This window comes from Delphinapterus leucas, chromosome 12 (assembly GCF_059928025.1).
Source record: "Delphinapterus leucas isolate spDelLeu-1000000601 "Yukka" chromosome 12, BTC_Dleu_Yukka2, whole genome shotgun sequence".
Taxonomy (NCBI): domain Eukaryota; kingdom Metazoa; phylum Chordata; class Mammalia; order Artiodactyla; family Monodontidae; genus Delphinapterus; species Delphinapterus leucas.
In genome coordinates this window covers 94,577,643-94,595,769 of record NC_143140.1, presented here as the reverse complement: position 1 = coordinate 94,595,769, position 18,127 = coordinate 94,577,643, and positions in this window count along the sequence as shown.

Genomic DNA, 18,127 nt, shown 5'->3' with positions numbered 1-18,127 from the left:
ACGTGTAAACGAAAAGAGGATTTGGCGAGAATTTTGCTGAGTGTCTCTCGTTCCTGCCTCAGTGTTTAGTATTAAGTGTCTCCCCGCGTGTTCCAGGCACGGTGCGGGAGCGGATGAGAGGGGAGCCTGGCCTGTGTCTTCACACTTTGAGCCCGGGGCTGCGGCTCGTGCTTCCCTCGACCTGTTCTAACCTCCCAGCAGGCCGGCCGTCCCTCAACCCCAGCCAGAGGAGACCCTGCCCTGACGGCTGGCTGCACTCAACTGGTCTCGCCGTTGACCTTGGCCATTAGCAGGATCTCCTGGAAACATTCAGGACGATCAGCCTTGCATCTGTGGGAGCAGCCGGCACTCTCTGTCCCCAGGGCCGGACAAGAAACACGTCGATCCTCCCCTGTGGGGCCTCATCACTGTTGGCTGTTCGATTTCCTGCCAGAGAATAAAATCGCCTCAGACACAAGGGCCCTGGGACACTGGCCTCCACGCTTCCATCACGTGCCCCTCCAGCACAAAGCACGTACGTCCTTCCCAGTTATAATTTATGAGAAATCAGAGAGTCCAAGGTAAAAACACAAGGTGAAATACATGCAAGGGGCGACCCCTCCGATGCACATGAGGGGGCCTCGAGCCTGGAGTGTGAGAACGCTGCCCCCGCCTGCCTCCGACCCGGCAGCCGGGGGGACCTGCTTGGAGCCCATTTCCTTGGGAGGAAGGTTAACTGACACGGCATGGGCCAGAGATTCCAGCAGCGTGTGTCCCAAGTTATATACGTTTTCTCCTACGAAGCACATTACTTTAGGAGGTTTAAAAATGAATCGTTAAAATTTCCACATAAAGAGGGAAAAAAGATAAAATTAAATTTCATGCAAAGAGAAAAATTTGTTGATCAGATTACGATAAATGCCACATAATCACGTGGCGATCCCTTCATGAAAGGCTGAGTGACCTCCCCCGCCGATGACGGCCATGACCACCATCGGCTCTGGTGGGGATGCCCCGTGATGGGGACAGCTCTGCCCCCCAGGAGGTCAGGTCTGGAAGGAGGGGATCTCATACACAAGTTGTAATAACGGGTAGAGAAGTATACGTGTTTGCAGAGATATATGCTTACCCTAAGAGTCCATAGCATAGGTCAGTTATGTACCAAGTTACGAATTCTGCCTTGTTTTTTATTTGTTTTGAAGACATGAGTTTATTTTAACCTCAGGAAGACTCTGTTACCACTAGAAGCCAGCAGAGAACAGGGCCGAGCCACTGGATCAGGGAATGTTTTGGGGCCGAGGTGGCCTGTGACTGACACGAGAGGGCCTGCGGGGAAAGGCTGGCCGAGCGGCGTGCGGCCCGCACAGGAGAAAACTCTGAGGGGTAGAGGCCCCCGCCGGGCAGTGCCGGCTGGGACGTGGTCTGTGAAAACACACGCTTTTACCCAAGTTCCAACGACCCACTGGTGCCCACAGCACTTGAGCGTGTGCAGGCCAGGTAAGCCCTTCACCTGCTGGTGGATTCTGGCTTAGAACAACCTCCCAGCGTGTGTTCCTTTGGGCCCTAAACACACCTGCTGGGAGCTGAGGACATTAGCACCTCCGTGACTTTGGGGTTTGTAAGACTCTAGTCTGCGGTGCAAGTTACCGTCAGGAATTTGAACCTGGTGCCTTCTGAGCACCGGGTACACGATGTGCTTGGTAAGGATCTACGGCTTTGCACCTGAGATTTCGAGCTTAACCGGGTGCTGGATGAGGACAGGTGAGGTAGGCATCGACGTGGAAAAGAGGATCCACAGCCGGAATGCAGAGGACACAGAAATGACAGCAGACGCGCTCAGGGAAGCTTTGATTCTCAGGTTTTAAGTGATGGGTTGGATTTTGATAGAAAGAGAACACAAATTAATTTGAAATAATTTTTAAACAATTAGAACTTGATTGATTATAAGTTGTTAGTCACTCAGTAAGTATGCTCTTTATATTGTTACCAAGGATGTCTGGGATTTTCACTCCTCTGGGAAACAAGCTCTGTCAACATTTCAAAGCATGTCTCATCCCAGACTAAAAACTTTATTTTACATTTTAAAAATAGCCCCCTTTTCAAATTACAAATGTAATGAATACTCATTATTGAGAATTTGGGAAAAATAATGTTTTAAGCCAAAATAAAATTGCCTGTTAATTCCACTATCTAGGGAAAAAAACACTATACTTTGTGGATTTTGTTTCAATCTTTTTTCTACGCGATAGAACTGGGATAATACAGCATACTGGTGATTCTTGGTGGAGGGGTATACATTAGAATCAATGAGTGAACTTTTAATAAATACAGAGACACAGGTAACTTTGACACACGTTGCTGGGGAAATCATTGTGATTTGAGCCTGCTTTTTTCTCTTAACTTTGTCATAAGCGTTTTCCAGGGTCAATAGATACTTTCTAAAATCACGTTTATTTAAATGGCTGTATAGTTTTCTACCAAACAGGAAAAAACATAGTTAATTCCTCCCATCTTCTGTTTTTGAACATTTAGGACCCATTATTGTTTTTTCTCTTTTGTTGTTTCGTTTTTTTACTAAATTTATTTATTTATTTTTGCCTGCGTTGGGTTTTCGTTGCTGCACGTGGTCTTTCTCTAGTTGCGGTGAGTGGGGGCTACTCTTCGTTGCAGTGCATGGGCTTCTCATTGCGGTGGCTTCTCCTGTTGCAGAGCATGGGCTCTAGGCATGCAGGCTTCAGTAGTTGTGGCATGCGGGTTCAGTAGTTGTGGCTCGTGGGCTCTAGAGCGCAGGCTCAGTAGTTGCGGCGCACGGGCTTAGTTGCTCTGCAGCATCTGGGATCTTCCTGGACCAGGGCTTGAACCCGTGTTCCCTGCATTGGCAGGTGGATTCTTAACCACTGCGCCACCAGGGAAGTCCCGTGCATTATTGTTAATAATGCTGCACAAACATCCTTTTATCCAAAACTTTGCAAATTTCCAATTCTTCCTTGGATTCACAGAACTGGAGTAAATGGGTTATAGCGTCTGAAATTGTTAAGTCTCTTGGTAAATTTACATTCCTTCTACCTGTGTTTGAGAGTGTCTGGTGTATCAGATCTTCACCAAAAAAGACCCTTGTCAAAACATCATAAAAACCAGATAAAACAATATTTTCAATGACAAACAGATTTCTCATTGCTTTGATAGACTCTTCTTTGAATTTTAGAGAAGTTGAATACTATTTGATGTATTTGTTATATATTTTTAATGAATTGCCAATTAATTCCCTGTCCCCATTTTTGTCATGGGGACTACCTTTTACCTATTGATTTTTAAAATAATCAAATATGTTAGAAATATTAATGCTTTTTCTTAATGTATAATACAAATGTTTTCTTCCAATCTTCATTTGCTTTTAATTTTGTTAATTGAGACTTTGACAGATAAAGATATTACATTTTTAGGTAAACACAGTTTTGTTTGTGGGTTCTTTCTTTGCTTTTGTGTGTTAAAAAGAAACAGCCTTTCTGGGAGTTCCCTGGCGGTCCAGTGGTTAGGACTCAGTGCTTCCACTGCTGTGGCCTGGGTTCAATCTCTGGTTTGGGAACTAGGGTCCTGCAAGCCGTGAGGGGCGGCCAAAACAAAAACAAAAACAGCCCTTCTCCATCAAAAGATCACATAAATACCCAATGACGTTTTCTTTTTTTACATCTGACTTCTCATAGTTATTATATATAAATATAATATATTATTACATACTATGTAATTATTACATAATATAGTTATTATATGATATATAGTTATTATATTTATATAATCTCTTCACAGTTATTCATGAAATGACGTTCTTTCCGAGATGTTTTTGAGTAACTGACGTGCCCTGAGTAGTGAATGAAATCGGCCTTTGGGGAGTGTGGTCCAGGACCTGCACCAGCTTGACTAATGTTCACATGCCTGGTACAGGCATGCTGAAAGTTAAGTGCATGCAAATATTTTGCAAATAAAATTTGTTAAAGGTTTCAGTTCTGAGCAAGGCCTTAGTGAGCTTAGAAGAGTGGGAAAAAATTGGAGTGGGGTGTATATTTTGAGCATTAGATTCAAAGTAGTGTAGATTATTTCAGAGGGTCATTTTGGCTGTGGACTGGAAGGAACTCTTCAAGGTGAGAAGTAACTGTGATCAGCCTCTGCAGTTATAAACTGACATTCCGCAGAAGATCAGAACCTGCTGGGGTATTGACAGGCACTCCTGCCGCTGGGACAGGTGCGGGTCGGACTCGGCGGCTGAAACTCCTGCTGGAGATGACCCTGAGCGCAGCAGCATGGTGACACAGGCGGGGTGCTATCTGAAAAACTCACCCCAAGTTATCCTTTGCTATTAGGGAAGGCAGGGCTTTTTCTTTCTCTCCTTCTTTTGAAAGCCTAAATTACTTGGCTTGTTTGTCCTTCTGGCGCCAACAAGTGGGCTTTGCTGGGGACACTGCATGAAGCCACGTCTGGTTACCAGGAACCGTGGTTACCTGTTGGGATCTGGGAAGTTAGCTGGTGTGTCTGATCTTATGGATACAGGACCCACTCAAAAATTAAATGTAGATGAATATTTTTAAACATTCACAGGTGAAACACTAAAAGCATTGATTAGAATAATTTTGAAAGCTCTCAAGTCAGTGGTCGGTGGAAGGTCCAGTTCGGGAGATGGATGTTCATGCTGGTGTCTTGGCCACGGGCCGGGCTCAGAAGGAAGGCAAACCCACGTTATCACACAAACACCTGATTTCATGAAATTCGGCCTGAAAATGGAAGGCAAGGAAAATGTATTGGGGAGAAAAGCCTATTTATCTTACAATAATTATGATGTCATAGAGAAATATCAAGACAGTAATTTGGTAGAATTCCTAACTCAGGACCGATCTGAAAATATTCTCTCTTTTCATAAAGTTGGAGTAGTTAAGGAAGCTGATTTTCATTATCAGATTTTATGTAAACCTCTAGGCTTCTTACTGGATTTAACTCATTTTTCCATCAACTATTTTTAAAAGGTAAGTTTAATTTTCAAAAACAGAAAGCTCTCCTTTCTGACCCAGCATTAACATTAGCAAATACATTAATCTCTGAAGTGTTCTCTTCCTTATGCTTTCAGAGGAAATGTACAATAGGGGTGTAAGGGAATTATTTCTTTTAAAAGGGCAAAAACATTCCCTGGTGTGAAGAAGAAAAAAAATAGGTGAAATCACTATTAGGCACGGTAGCTTTAATTTGACTTGAAATAGAACATGCTGGTGCATCCTTTTGAATTTATAAAATGTGTCGAAAGATGAGCTTTTTTGAAAAAGATGGCTCTTTTTTCCCCTTCAGGCAAAAATGGCTCCTGGCCTTGGAGAGAGAATCATGCAGTGAATTAATTTATGTTTCATTTCTATCCCGATTTTGCTGTGGTTCCTGCACAGATGAGAACTGTGTGTTCCTGAAACCAGAACAGCCCACATCACTGAATCTTAGAGTTCAGAGCATCTGCAAGAACCTTCTTCCTCTCCCCTCCCCCTCCCTCCCCTCCCCTCACGCCTTCCTTCCTTCCTTTGTTCTTTCCGATCAGTACTCACTGAGCACCTATTGCCTACCAGTCTCTGGGTTAATCTCTGAGGATCCCAGACACAGTTTTTACCTTCAAAGAATCTACCATTTGGTGGAGGAGAACCAGACGAATAAACAGAGAATAGAATTCAGTGTGACAGTCTAGGCTACACCCTGATTCGTTTCAGTTGAGAAAAACTAACTGTTCCAAACGACAGTCATCTCTCCCTTCATTCATTCATTTACGCGTGCTCACTTGCACTCGTTCAGAGGCAATTTCTAGAGGGTGTAGGAGGATTTTTCAAAAGGTGGCCACACCTATCTATTTAGCTCACCCCACATACTCTTCCTGAAACTTGTCATGGAATTGACCTTCCTTCCTGGGGAGGTGAGGGCCAATGTTTCCTCCCTCTGAGTCCCTGTGGGATCTGGTCAGTGTCCCATCCAGTGATTTTGTTGGAGGTGAGGCTGTGTGACTTTGAAGCTAGGTCATCGAAAGCAGCAAGCTTCTGCCCAGCTCTGTCTCTCTGTTGGACCCCACCCTGGGAACCCAGCTGCCATGTTGTGAGGGAGCCCAGGCCACCTGAAGAGGCCACGTGTGGGTGGGTGGTCCAGCCACCAGGCCCCCAGCTGACACCAGCATCTGCTGACTGATGGGAGTGAAAGAGCCTCCAGCCAGTTCCAGCCCCAGCTGTCACGGAGCAGGGACAAGGCATCTCACTGTGACCTGACCCAGAGAAACAGGAGACAGCATCATGATCATTGTTGTCTTTAAACCACCACATTTTGGGGTAATCTCTCATGGGGCAACAGATCACGAATACAAAAGAGTTATAACAGTTTTTAAATAGTTCGTCTTCAGAAAGCTTAGATTTTAGTGGTAGGTAGAAGATACACTTGTGAAATAGTTAATGAACAGGCGTATGACTAACTTAAAATGAATAATTCAGACAACACTTGCCTTTCCTGCTCAAAGGCGGGAGATGGAAGTCAGCCAGTCCTTGGGGAAGGATTTTGGAGTGTGATTTTGGAGTCCTGGGAATTCCCTGCAGACACAAGGAAATCTGATTAAAGCTTGAGTTACGACATGACAGGGCTTTTAGGGAATTGCTGTCCTTTTAGCCACAGTGGGGGACAAAGGAGGGGAGCTAGTATTTATGAATGATAAGTGCTTTACATATATTCACTCCTTTAATTTTCACAGCTGTCTGATGGGTAAGTATTTTGAGCCCTATTTTACTGATGAGAAAAACCGAAGTTGATAAAGTTTTGCTAATTTTCACCAGGTTACACAGCTAGTAACAGAGCTGGTGTTATAATACAGGTCTGACTGACATAAACTTTTTTTTGAAGGTGTTGTAAGAAATGGAGTTATCAGGTAATAGTGAGAGGGGTCAGGTTGTGGAGGGCGTTGGGAGTGAGATAAGGAGTAGAATGTAATAGTCCAGGCACTGGTTCTCAAAGTGTGGTCCATGGGGCCCTGGGGAGCCCTAACGTCCTCTCAGGTCTGCAAGTTCAAAACTGTTTCATAATAGTACTCCATGTAAATATAAAGGTGAAAATAAAACTATATTCATAGTAAGAATATAAATGTCATTTGCCTTTGTCCCCGTGTGGACAGGTGTCCTGATGCAGAACTCCTGGTGTCTCAGGACCACCCAGGACTGCCGCTCCCTGTGTGGGTGGTCGCTGGATTCTCCATACTAAGCACTTCAGTGAGAAAATTGCCAATTTCACTTAAGAATGTGAAGCAGTCAAAATGAACCTCATTACATCTCAATCATCGAGATCTTACATGTCTTTAAAATTTTCTATGTAATGAAATGGGACAGGCGTGCACAGCCTTCTCCAGAAGCCGACGCATCATGGACGGGTGACTTGAGGGCTGTTTGAGCTGCAAGCTGAACTCTCCACTCTTCCATGGAACATCTTCTTTTACTTGAAAGAACAAATGTCAGAAAAACTTGGGTACTTGGCAGACATTTGCCAGAAAATGAATGAAGTGAGCCTTCATTCAAGGGAAATCACTGACAGTGTTTCTTGGCAAGGACAGAATTTGAGGCTTTGGGTGAAACTTAGAAATGAGAAAGGGCAATGGAGAAAGAGGACCGTAGGTGAGACTTATTTCCAAGGCAGAGATGATAAAACTTGAAGAGTAGTTGCCCTGATAAGGGGAAGGAGGGATATGCCTCTGGAAGTTGAAATTTGTAATGGTTAATTTTGTGGGTCGACTTGGCGAGGCTATGATGACCAGTTGTTTGTTCAAACACCCTCCAGATGCTGCTGTGGACGCGTTGCGTAGATGTGATGAACCTTTAAATCAGCCAGCTTTGAGTAAAGCAGGTGACTCTCGGAATGTGTTGGGCCTCATCCAATCAGCCTTAAGCGCAAAGACTGTGATTTCCTGAAGAAGGAGGAATTCTGCCTCCAGACTGTCTTCAGGCTCAAGACTGTAACATCAACTCTGACCTGAATCTCCAGGCTGTTGACCTGCCCTGTAGATTCCAGACCTGCCGGTCCCCCAAGTCTGGGAGCCGATTCCTAAAATCTCTCTCTCTATATATATATGTATGTATTTCCTCTTGGTTTTTCTTCTCTGGGGAACTTTTTTTTTTTTTTTGCCGTGTTGCACAGCATGTAGGATCTTAATTCCCCAATCAGGGATTGAACCCCTGCCCTCTGCGGTGGAAACGCAGAGTCTTAACCACTGGACCGCCAGGGAAGTCCCCCTGGGGAATCTTGACTAACACAAAACTGAATTACAAAAATAAAACTTTGGAATCATTCATATAATTAAGCAAGCTGTGGGCAATGCCTTAAGGGACAGATCACCACGGCACTGACCGGGAAGACTGATTTGAGGTCTGTCGGCCACCAACAGGGCTTTGCCGGATGGTTGTTCAAAACGCAGGTTGTCAAGCCCAGCCCAGACCTTTCCTTTTCTTATTAAGGTTTGAGAAGCACGACCACAGCACAGACATTCAGAGTCTAGATTTTGGAGTCGGACTTGGAAACTCAGCTCTTCAGCGGCTGGTTGTCTAACCTCAGCTGAGTTACTACCTTGCGATGCTCAGTCTCGCCACCTAAGGAACGGAGAAGAGGACACATCTTGTTGGGAGGGCGAAATGACGTTGGATGACTTGTGGATCTAGAGCTGCTTCTGTGGCCCATGCAGCAATTTTTTGTTTGTATGACCCTCTGGTATCGGGGGTGGGGAGCTGTGGAGCAGGGATCTGCCCCCAGGGAACCCGCCCGCCTACACTGGCGTTTGCCAGCTCTGGTCCACTGAGCCCGTGCAGTGCCGAGTCCACCTGCTCAGTGACTCAGTCCTTCACCCACTTATTCACCCACCAAGCATTTGACGAGGGCCTGGTTCATGAAGCTGCAGAGTTATTTTCTGGAACGCATTACACATCTCCTCTACACATGTGGCCAAAGAGCTTGGCCACGTACTTTGCTTTGATGGGCCCGTTGATGTGTGTGCAAGGAGGGAACACCAGAAGGGGGTTAAATCTCATGATGTTTGATCCTCTCCGTTCTCTTTGTTTATATGTGTATATATTTGGCTGCGCTGCATGGCATGCGGGATCTTAGCTCCCCGACAAGGGATTGAACCCGCACCCCCTGCACTGGGAGCACAGAGTCTCAACCACTGGACCAACAGGGAAGTCCCTGCCCATTCTCTTTGAATAGTGATGGCCGAGATCCCTGATCTTGAAACCCGAGTGCAGTGTTGGCGCCGAGCAGGCACAGGGACGCTCGGGTAGAGATTCAGAATCCATGCACGACCACCTGGCTTTCAGTGGCGCCTCCAAGTTTCATCCGTGGGCATAAAAGAAAGTGAGTCTCTTGAAATAGCGTAATTGCTGGCACCGCAGCTGTTCAGACTCAGAGACCCAGCCTCTCTCTTTTGAATACGCGCCTTCGCGAGCAGGTGGCTACTGGGACAGCTAACGTGGGCACTTTGCCTCTCAAGACGTAAAGAACGGCGGACAGAGGGAGCAGGTCTGCAAGTGGAAGCACCGGTGACTCACCAGCCCCCCAGGGAAACGTGACGCGTACAAGCCATGGACAGCTGAAGCCCGGGCACCATGCCCTGGCCGAGGAGGAGAAGGTGTGTATTTCAACCCTTGGATATATTTGTGTCTGTAAGACGATGCCTTACGCATCGTTGGGGAGGCTCGACTGAATCTTGGGGGACAGTTAGGCAGCAACAAACTGCAACCTGGAAGAGAAGTAGAAACTCGGAACATGACGATCCTTCCTTCCAGAAGCTGGTCCCCTCAACCTGTCTGTTTATCGACACCATAGGGACACGCCTGTCACTCTAGGCCCAGCTCAGATGCACCTTCTCCACAGCACCGTCTCCAGGCCATTTTAGCCTCATATGCAGCTTTTCTTCCTTCTGTAGTAACGTGATCTCTGCCACTCGCGTGGTATTCATCACACTGCCTAATACTGAGAGTCACTCTTTTTATTGTTCGTGTCTTTCTACTTTTGATTCACTTCGGGCTCTTTTTATTGTTCGTGTCTTTCTACTTTTGATTCACTTCGGGCTCTTTTTATTGTTCGCGTCTTTCTACTTTTGATTCACTTCGGGCTCTTTTCATTGTTCGCGTCTTTCTGCTTTTGATTCACTTCGGGCTCTTTTCATTGTTCGTATCTTTCTACTTTTGATTCACTTCGGGCTCTTTTCAGCCAAGCACCCGCCTCATTATCTAGAATGTTTGCTGCACTTCAGGAGCCTCTAATAGCTGGTCCAGGAGTTGGAGGAAAGGGAGGCTGTGCAATTGGGGGTGAGGACTTGTGGGCTTCCGAGTAGACAGGCCGGCCCCAGGGCCCGGCCTTGGCCTTGCTTTGGAGCATGGTCCTGAGCAGGCTTCTTGGCTGTCCTGAGCTGTTGCCCAGGCTGTAATGTGGGGACTCCAGCACACACCTGGCTTGCAATGTGGGGAGGTGACAGGCATGCAGTGCTCTGCACACAGCACGGTGGGCACTGCTGGGAAGAGTTGGGGCGGGAAACCAGGAGAGGCTGGGGAAGTGGCCGCGCCAAAGCCTGGCGGGGCCAGGGGCCGGGGGCAGACAGGACGAATCGGGCGTCACCTGCGCGCTGGATACAGATGGCACGGAAAGGCTCCAGAACCAGACGAGCTAGTTGGTGAGCCGCGTGGCTGGTAATTGCGAGGCGTGTACATTCCTGAGCGCAGGAGAGGCTGGACGGAGGGCCGGGCACCTGGGGGATGAGTCTGGCTGTGGCTTTGGAGGGGGAGATCCTGGAGGGGCGGGAGGCGCTGGGGCTCGGGCTGTAAACTGCCTGGACCGGTGGGGGGCCGGGCGCAGCAGGGAGAGGAGTTCGAGGAGGAACGGGGCCGGGGTCCAGGCTGCTGGAGCCCCCGCTGCCGCTGGAGACCCATGTGGGGCTGTCAGTTTTCTGCAGCCACGGAGCTAGGGTGGTGGTGATAGAGGGGACGGGGGTGTTTCCACAAGGGAGGATGGTGTGATTCTGTGCAGCTGAGCACAGCCCTGGGGGCCGGGCTGGTGCTGATGCCATGAGGACCTGTCAGTCTGCTGCGCATGGATGATGGGGCCACATGGCAGGCTGTGAACATAACTCCTCCTTATCCAGCGCTCAGGAACAGAGGTGAAAGGCCACTGGGAAGCGAACATGGTCCTGAATATATTACAAGCACTGCTTCCTATTCAGAAGTAGCTGTCATTGGGCCAGGGAAGTGAATGATGCCATTCTCAATAGAACTGGGGACAGTCACACCACTCCTACCTGTGGCCAAACTGATGTGCGTACGCGGCACACCAGTTAAAACACGTGTCAGCCCACCAGGCAGCGTGCGCTTTGTTTGAGCTGTGTATTTTAGATGGACAGGCCGAACAAGCCGGTACTTCTTTGCTGGGCTCACAGCTGGTGACCTAGTTCACCTGCATTTATTTAAGGTGGATACTTTTACATCTTGACCTGGAGTGGAATTTGGCTCATTTCCATTTACCTGGAAATGCCCTCCCCAGTTTTTTTTTTTTCTATTTTCCACCCATCAGCATGGGTCCCCTTACTATTATCCATAGCAAGAGCACGATAATATATTAAAATGACATCCCGACACGCCCCTGGAGACAGCGATGTCCAGCAACACCCCGTCCTCCTCTGTCGGGGCCCTCAGTAGCAGGCCTGGTGGAACCCCGGAGGCTGTGGGACCGCTAGAGACCAGGGAGTGTGTGGGCACGGGCTGAAGGTGGCGGCCACTGCAGGAGGGCATCCTCACTCCCGGGTCCATGGTCCATGCGGTCTGCCGATGCATGGCTGGGTGATGCTGTCCTGGAGGTCGTGGTGACTGCAGGTCTGACGTTGACCCTGGAGCCCCAGTCTCAACGCCTGAAACCTCCTCTAAGCCTGATAAACCCCCTGCTCCCCACTCGCCTTCAAAGAATAGTTACAGCGACTCTCCCACTTCTATCAAGAATCCTTCCCAGTTTAGAAAACCGTATTTTCTGGATTTCGCAAAGCAGACTTTCTCACTCCAGTGTAAACAAAACAATCTCATTCTCTATTTGTGGGCCAAGCTGAGAACTAAGTAATTGGGAACAGAAATACGTATGGCTTAGATACCATGTGTCTAAATATTTAGGCAGTCAAAAGAGACAGCAAGAAATTCCAAACCTGTGTAATACTTGTCGTGTTCATCAGTCCTAACTGATAATGCCTTCACTATTTAATCTCCCGCGTACCTTCTGTTTGGATGCTGGGAAAATGTCCACGTGGAAGCAACAGAAGAAACAGAACATTTATTAAACAAAATACTTGAATTGGATTGTCAGACCCCCAGTTAGAAGAAAATTGACTGAAGTCAGGCCTTTAAAGGAGAAGCCAAAGGAATGAATCACCAAGTTTGCAATCGACCCTAAAGCATGCAGATAGGAAGTGTCGGGAGGATGAAATATGACAGGAAGGCTCATGTCTGGACAGATGGACACCAAATGCCAAGTGAGTGCCACTGAGAACGAGCGTCTGGGAGAAAAGTCCAAGCAGCGTCCGGAGCGCTGGGCAGGCACTGCATGGCAAGAGCAGCTGATGGTCTCTTAGTGCCGAAGACGAACCAGGCACTTTGTATACGTTTTCTCATTTCATCCTCAAAACATTCAAAGAAGAAAACTGGATAAAGGTACTTGAGAATTTTCGTTGGTCCATTTCCTAAAACTGTTGATCTAGTGTGCTGGGGTGGCTAAAACAGCCCAAACTATGTGGTGAATGATGCAGACCCTTCCCTAGAACAGGACATGCAGCCTGGCCACGCACCCGGAGAGGCGTGATGGAGGCAAGGTCCACCACACGTTAACGCCCTGATGACCACAGAGCACGCGGTGCATGCAGGGCTCTGTTCTGGAATCTGGGGGTGGTGTGAGGACAAATGATTGTAGCCAACTCTGCTCTTCTACAGATGAAAAAGCCATCTGCACATTCTCAAGGACAGCCCTTGACCATAATTTAATAATCATCTGGCTGAGACCAAACTGGCATGCCCAGATATGGCCGTGCAGGAACCTGTTCTCAAGAAGAAACTGTCGGTGAAGATCCTGAAACATCTCCCCAGTGGTTGGTAAATAGCTTAACAGTATCTGTGATAGTGGTAATATTTCATAACGATATAAATTCTGATGTAAACTCATTATGGCCGCGTAAACTTGTTACAGCCATTACGACTTCTAAAGATAAATGGGCTTCCTATTTCACTGTTTTCTGAGAAAATTTTTTTTTTTTTTTTTTTTGCTGTACGTGGGCCTCTCACTGTTGTGGCCTCTCCCGTTGCGGAGCACAGGCTCCAGACGCGCAGGCTCAGCGGCCATGGCTCACGGGCCCAGCCGCTCCGCGGCACGTGGGATCTTCCCGGACCGGGACACAAACCCGTGTCCCCTGCATCCGCAGGCGGACTCTCAACCGCTGCGCCACCAGGGCAGCCCTCTGAGGAACTTTCGCTTTTGCTGCAATGGTGCATTGAACTTCTTATGTAGGTAGAAACTGCAGATTTATAATAAAATATTATAAACACCGCTCTATTTACGTGTGTTAATGCTCCCTTTAAATCTCATAAGCATGCATCTTCTGAGTCTTCAGGACAAAGAAGAAATGATGTTAATGGGGTCTGCTGCCTGGAATATCTTCTGATACCATGTAAGCACCAGGCTAGCTTGGAGCAGGGTTTGATATTATGCAAGAATGCACTAGAAAAGCTCTATTCCTGGAATTAAAAACAGGCTGATTATTTCAACAAAACTTGAGTGGCCTATTGATACTGATATAAATACCAGTACAAATGGTGCCAACGTTTATTAGAAGTGAAAATGCTAATCACCTACATATTTTAGCACAAGGATAAACTTGTTCTGCTAAAGGCATAGTTTATGTAAAGAATATTTGTGAGAGTTAATGTGGAAAATTTTTAAAGAATATCATAATTCAGTTTCATGTAATAAATATTTAAAATAATAAAAGCATAAAATTTTTATTAAAGGGTATCAATAAATCAAACAAAAAACACTGAGAAAGTACTATCATAATCTTTCACACCACCTACTCTGTGGCTAAAATTAATCAGGCATTTCAGACATGAAATATTTACTAGAGCGTCAAAAAAAATAACATTGATGTAAGTGGGTCATTGTAACCTAGATTTTCGACACTGCTAACTGAAAATGTGCATCTATTGAAATGTGAAAACAACTTTTAGAAAAACTTACAAACCAAGCCTGCAAAATTTCCATCACTGTTGGTCATGCTTCATCTCTTTCACTTAAGAATGTTGTAAACATTTATTTGAAGTGCAAAATCAGAGCTTTGAAGATAGTTTAATGGTTTGGTTGATTTTGTGGTTCTGGAAGGGGTGGATGTAGCTACACATCAATCATTATTATTAGTGCTTGAAAAAATAATTTTGGTGGAAAATCTTCCTATAGAGAACATATTGGTTACGTATAATCAGCCATGTATTACAATTACATTGTAATGTAGTTTAATTGTAATTAATTGGAGAGAGAAAGTGTGTCACTCTGGCTAAATTTTTATTTAGCCAAAATTTCCAAATGTTTTAATTTAGATCGTCTAAAATGACCACATTCAATTATATCTGGATGATATAATAAAATCTGTAAATTGATCACCTTATAGCTTTTCTCAAAAAGCTTTATATTTGTTTCATATACCAAGGAAACAGCAGAAAGAATTATAAATACTATATCTGAAGAGCTAGGAGTAGAAATGAAGGAAATTAGAAGGATATTTGAATCTGAATGGGTACCCTGTCCAGCTAGAGGTATTACAGCATTTAAAAAGAGTATCAAGGTAAGTTCAGCCTCTCTAATAAAATTAGTGAACTGGGAGAGGATAAACATTTAAATATTGGCTTTAAGGCACACCACTCTCCAACAAAGGTGTCAGTATTTTCTTTAGCATTAAGAAAGACATTTCAGTTATTAAGGCAAGGATGAAGAAAGTTTTCAGACATATATTCTTGAAGGTGGGAACTTCCCTGAGAATTCTATTTAAAATTTCAAAGCAGTCCCCACTGTCCCCAGAACTCCTGAACCCTCTTCCCTGCTCTGTTTTTCCCCCATAGCTCTTATCAGCTTTAAACAGGTATCATTTTCTTCTTTTGCTATGGTTATTATTTATTTTCTTTCCTCTACTCTGTAAAAGCCCCTTCAGGGCAGAGATTTTTGTTAATTTTATTGTCGATTTTGATCACTGATGTATCCCATGTGCCTAAAATGTCACTCGCCCCTGGTGGGTGCTCCACAAATATTTCTTCAGTGAACGAACACAGAAAACAAATAAATGAAACTATGAAGGAAAAGTAGAAGATTATATTCAAGGGAAGAAATAAGATATGAAATTTGAAATGAAAGCATACAGTAGCTGTTCCAAGAGGAAAAACTACCAGCTTGCCTAATAAATTAAGTGAAAATGCACTTGTGGTTTAATGAAAAAAGTGAAAAAATAAAATGAAATGTTAAGGTTTTTAAATTTTGGAATTCTGAAACTAGGTCAGATGACATGTGTGAAGATCCGTGGAGAAAGAAAATTCAGCCAGCTAGTGAATATGACAATCCAAGAACCAATTTTCAAGATTTAGTTTAATAGCAGAGATATTGAACACGCGAAAATGTCAGACAGTGTTCTTAGAGCTGGAATATTTACACGTAATGGATGTTAGTGTTGCAAATGCTCACACAGGCTTCTGTCCTATGAACCATGTCAAAGATACTAAAAGAACTAAAGTTGCCTAATGACGGTGTAATTAAAAGGGAAGCCAGAAGGATTTTGGGGTTCCCATGTCAATTGTGGCTCAGTCAGAGGCATCTTATAGGGACAGCTCTGTCAAATAAAAGTCACACCCAAGTTTTTAGATGTCTGGTTTTTTTCTTTTTTTAAAAAATAAATAAATTTATTTATTTATTTTTGGCTGTGCTGGGTCTTCATTGCTGCACACAGGCTTTCTCTATTTGCGGCGCACGGGGGCTACTCTTCGCAGCAGTGCGCGGGCTTCTCATTGCGGTGGCTTCTCTTTGTTGCGGAGCGTGGGCTCTAGGCACACGTGCTTTGGTAGCTGTAGCACACGGGCTTAGTAGTTGTGGCTCGTGGGCTCTAGAGCACAGGCTCAGTAGTTGTGGCACACAGGCTCAGTAGTTGCGGCACGTGGGCTCAGTAGTTGTGGCTCGCGGGCTCTAGAGCGCAGCCTCAGTAGTTGTGGCGCACAGGCTTTGCTGCTCCATGGCATATGGGAATCTTCCTGGACCAGGGCTCGAACCCGTGTCCCCTGAACTGGCAGGCGGATTCTTAACCACTGCGCCACCAGGGAAGTCCTAGGTGTCTGTTGATGATTTGGAAATTATTAGGTTGGATAAACAACTTGTGCTACAATTCCTACATCTTGGTAAATGGTTTCATATATAAAGGTGTTGACGTGATAATTATGTAGTTTAGAGAATGAAGGGGAAGATATTGTATCATTTTAAAGTATATATTGGTTTACACATTAAATTGGTTTACCGTTCAGTTAACTGTTTTGATGCTTCCCCACTGCAGAGTGTCTAAATGGACGGGACCAGGAGGAATGGTTTATAACAATTGATGGGCAGGCCTTCATCCTTTCTGAAGATGCTCCATGCTCAGGGACCCCCTACGTGCCTGTGAGGGGCCGGATGAATGACAGAGCCCACAGAGGGTACCAGAACAATGAGGAGGCCGAAGTCGTTTGCTCTGGGATGTTCAGGCTTGAGGTGAGGGTGGTATCTGCGTACGCGGTGGTCAGGATTTGAGCACCTGGAGAGGAGAGCAGAGGCTGGTCCTGTGAATGGGGCTGGGGGCAGGGAAGCTGGGGCTGCTGGAGCACTGGCCCAGAGGGCGTGCAGACAGCACTCTCGGGACCGGGGCCCTGGCTTGAAGGAGTGCTGTGTATCACGAGGCTGGGTGGGCAGAGAAGAATGAAGACCACGCTCGGGGGCTTGGATCTGGTCTCGTAGGCAGAGAGACTGGGGGAGGAGGGGCGATGTGTAAAAGAGGTGCTGGGAATGTGGGGTCCGGGTGGAGAGACTCTGCGGAGACGAGGAAAGGGGCAGGGGCACTCGTGCCGAAGAGGACAGGTCTTCAGAAGCCGCGGGAAGAGAGGTTGGGTGGAGGAGGGACCATGGCCTTCCTGGCTGTCCCACAACGGAAGCTCCATTCTCACCTCCATGATGAGCATCCTGCACACCTCGGTCCCGACCCCGGGGGACAATCCCTGTCTTCTGAGAGAGTCGTATTCTCAGGTAACAGGATGCAAAGCCACAGTTCCGGGCGTCGACGCCCTCTTCCTCTCTAGGGACCACATTTGGACGATTCCACCTCCCACTGGGAAGCGCTGTCCTGGCAGGACCATCGGATGGAGGGCGAGGAAGGGCGGCTGAACATCAACAAGTGTGGGCAGGACAGTCGGGGTGTCCTTCCTGGGAGGGCATCGCGTCCTTCCTCTCAAGCGGGGTCGTCGTTGGAGCCCGGCCCGTCTGTGGACTTCGGTTAGAAGACCTGCTTCTGGGGTCCTGGCGGCTCGCCTCTTCCTGTGCGTGGCTCTGCTCAGCCACCAGGCGCTCCCCGTGAGCCTGGGGACAGGTGACACGAGCCCGTGTGTGGTTATCAGGTGCAAAAACGGGGACTAACTGTTTCAGGGCAAAATGTTTCACTGAAATGGAGGAAAACGGGTCTCATGCATATTTAGGAATAATGCTGTGTGGGGGAGCCACGGCAGACATATTTCTTATGTTGCAACCCATGTGTTAAAATGAGCCTAATTCTGTATTTCTCGAGTCCACATTTGGTCATTCATTCTGTTTCTTCAGCTAAAACTTGGTCCCTGTATGAAACTAAGTAGAACCTTGATGTACTATTCTGATGATCACAGAGAGGGATTGAGTACTGAGAGATGTTATCTCCAGAAAACGAAGGCTATTTTACAGAAAATGATAGCAGCGCCATCTCCCCGAGGAGCCTTTCAAATACATCCAAGTACTAATTGTAGAGTCATAACCTGAGGAAGAAGAGAAAGGAATCTGGAAAACTCCC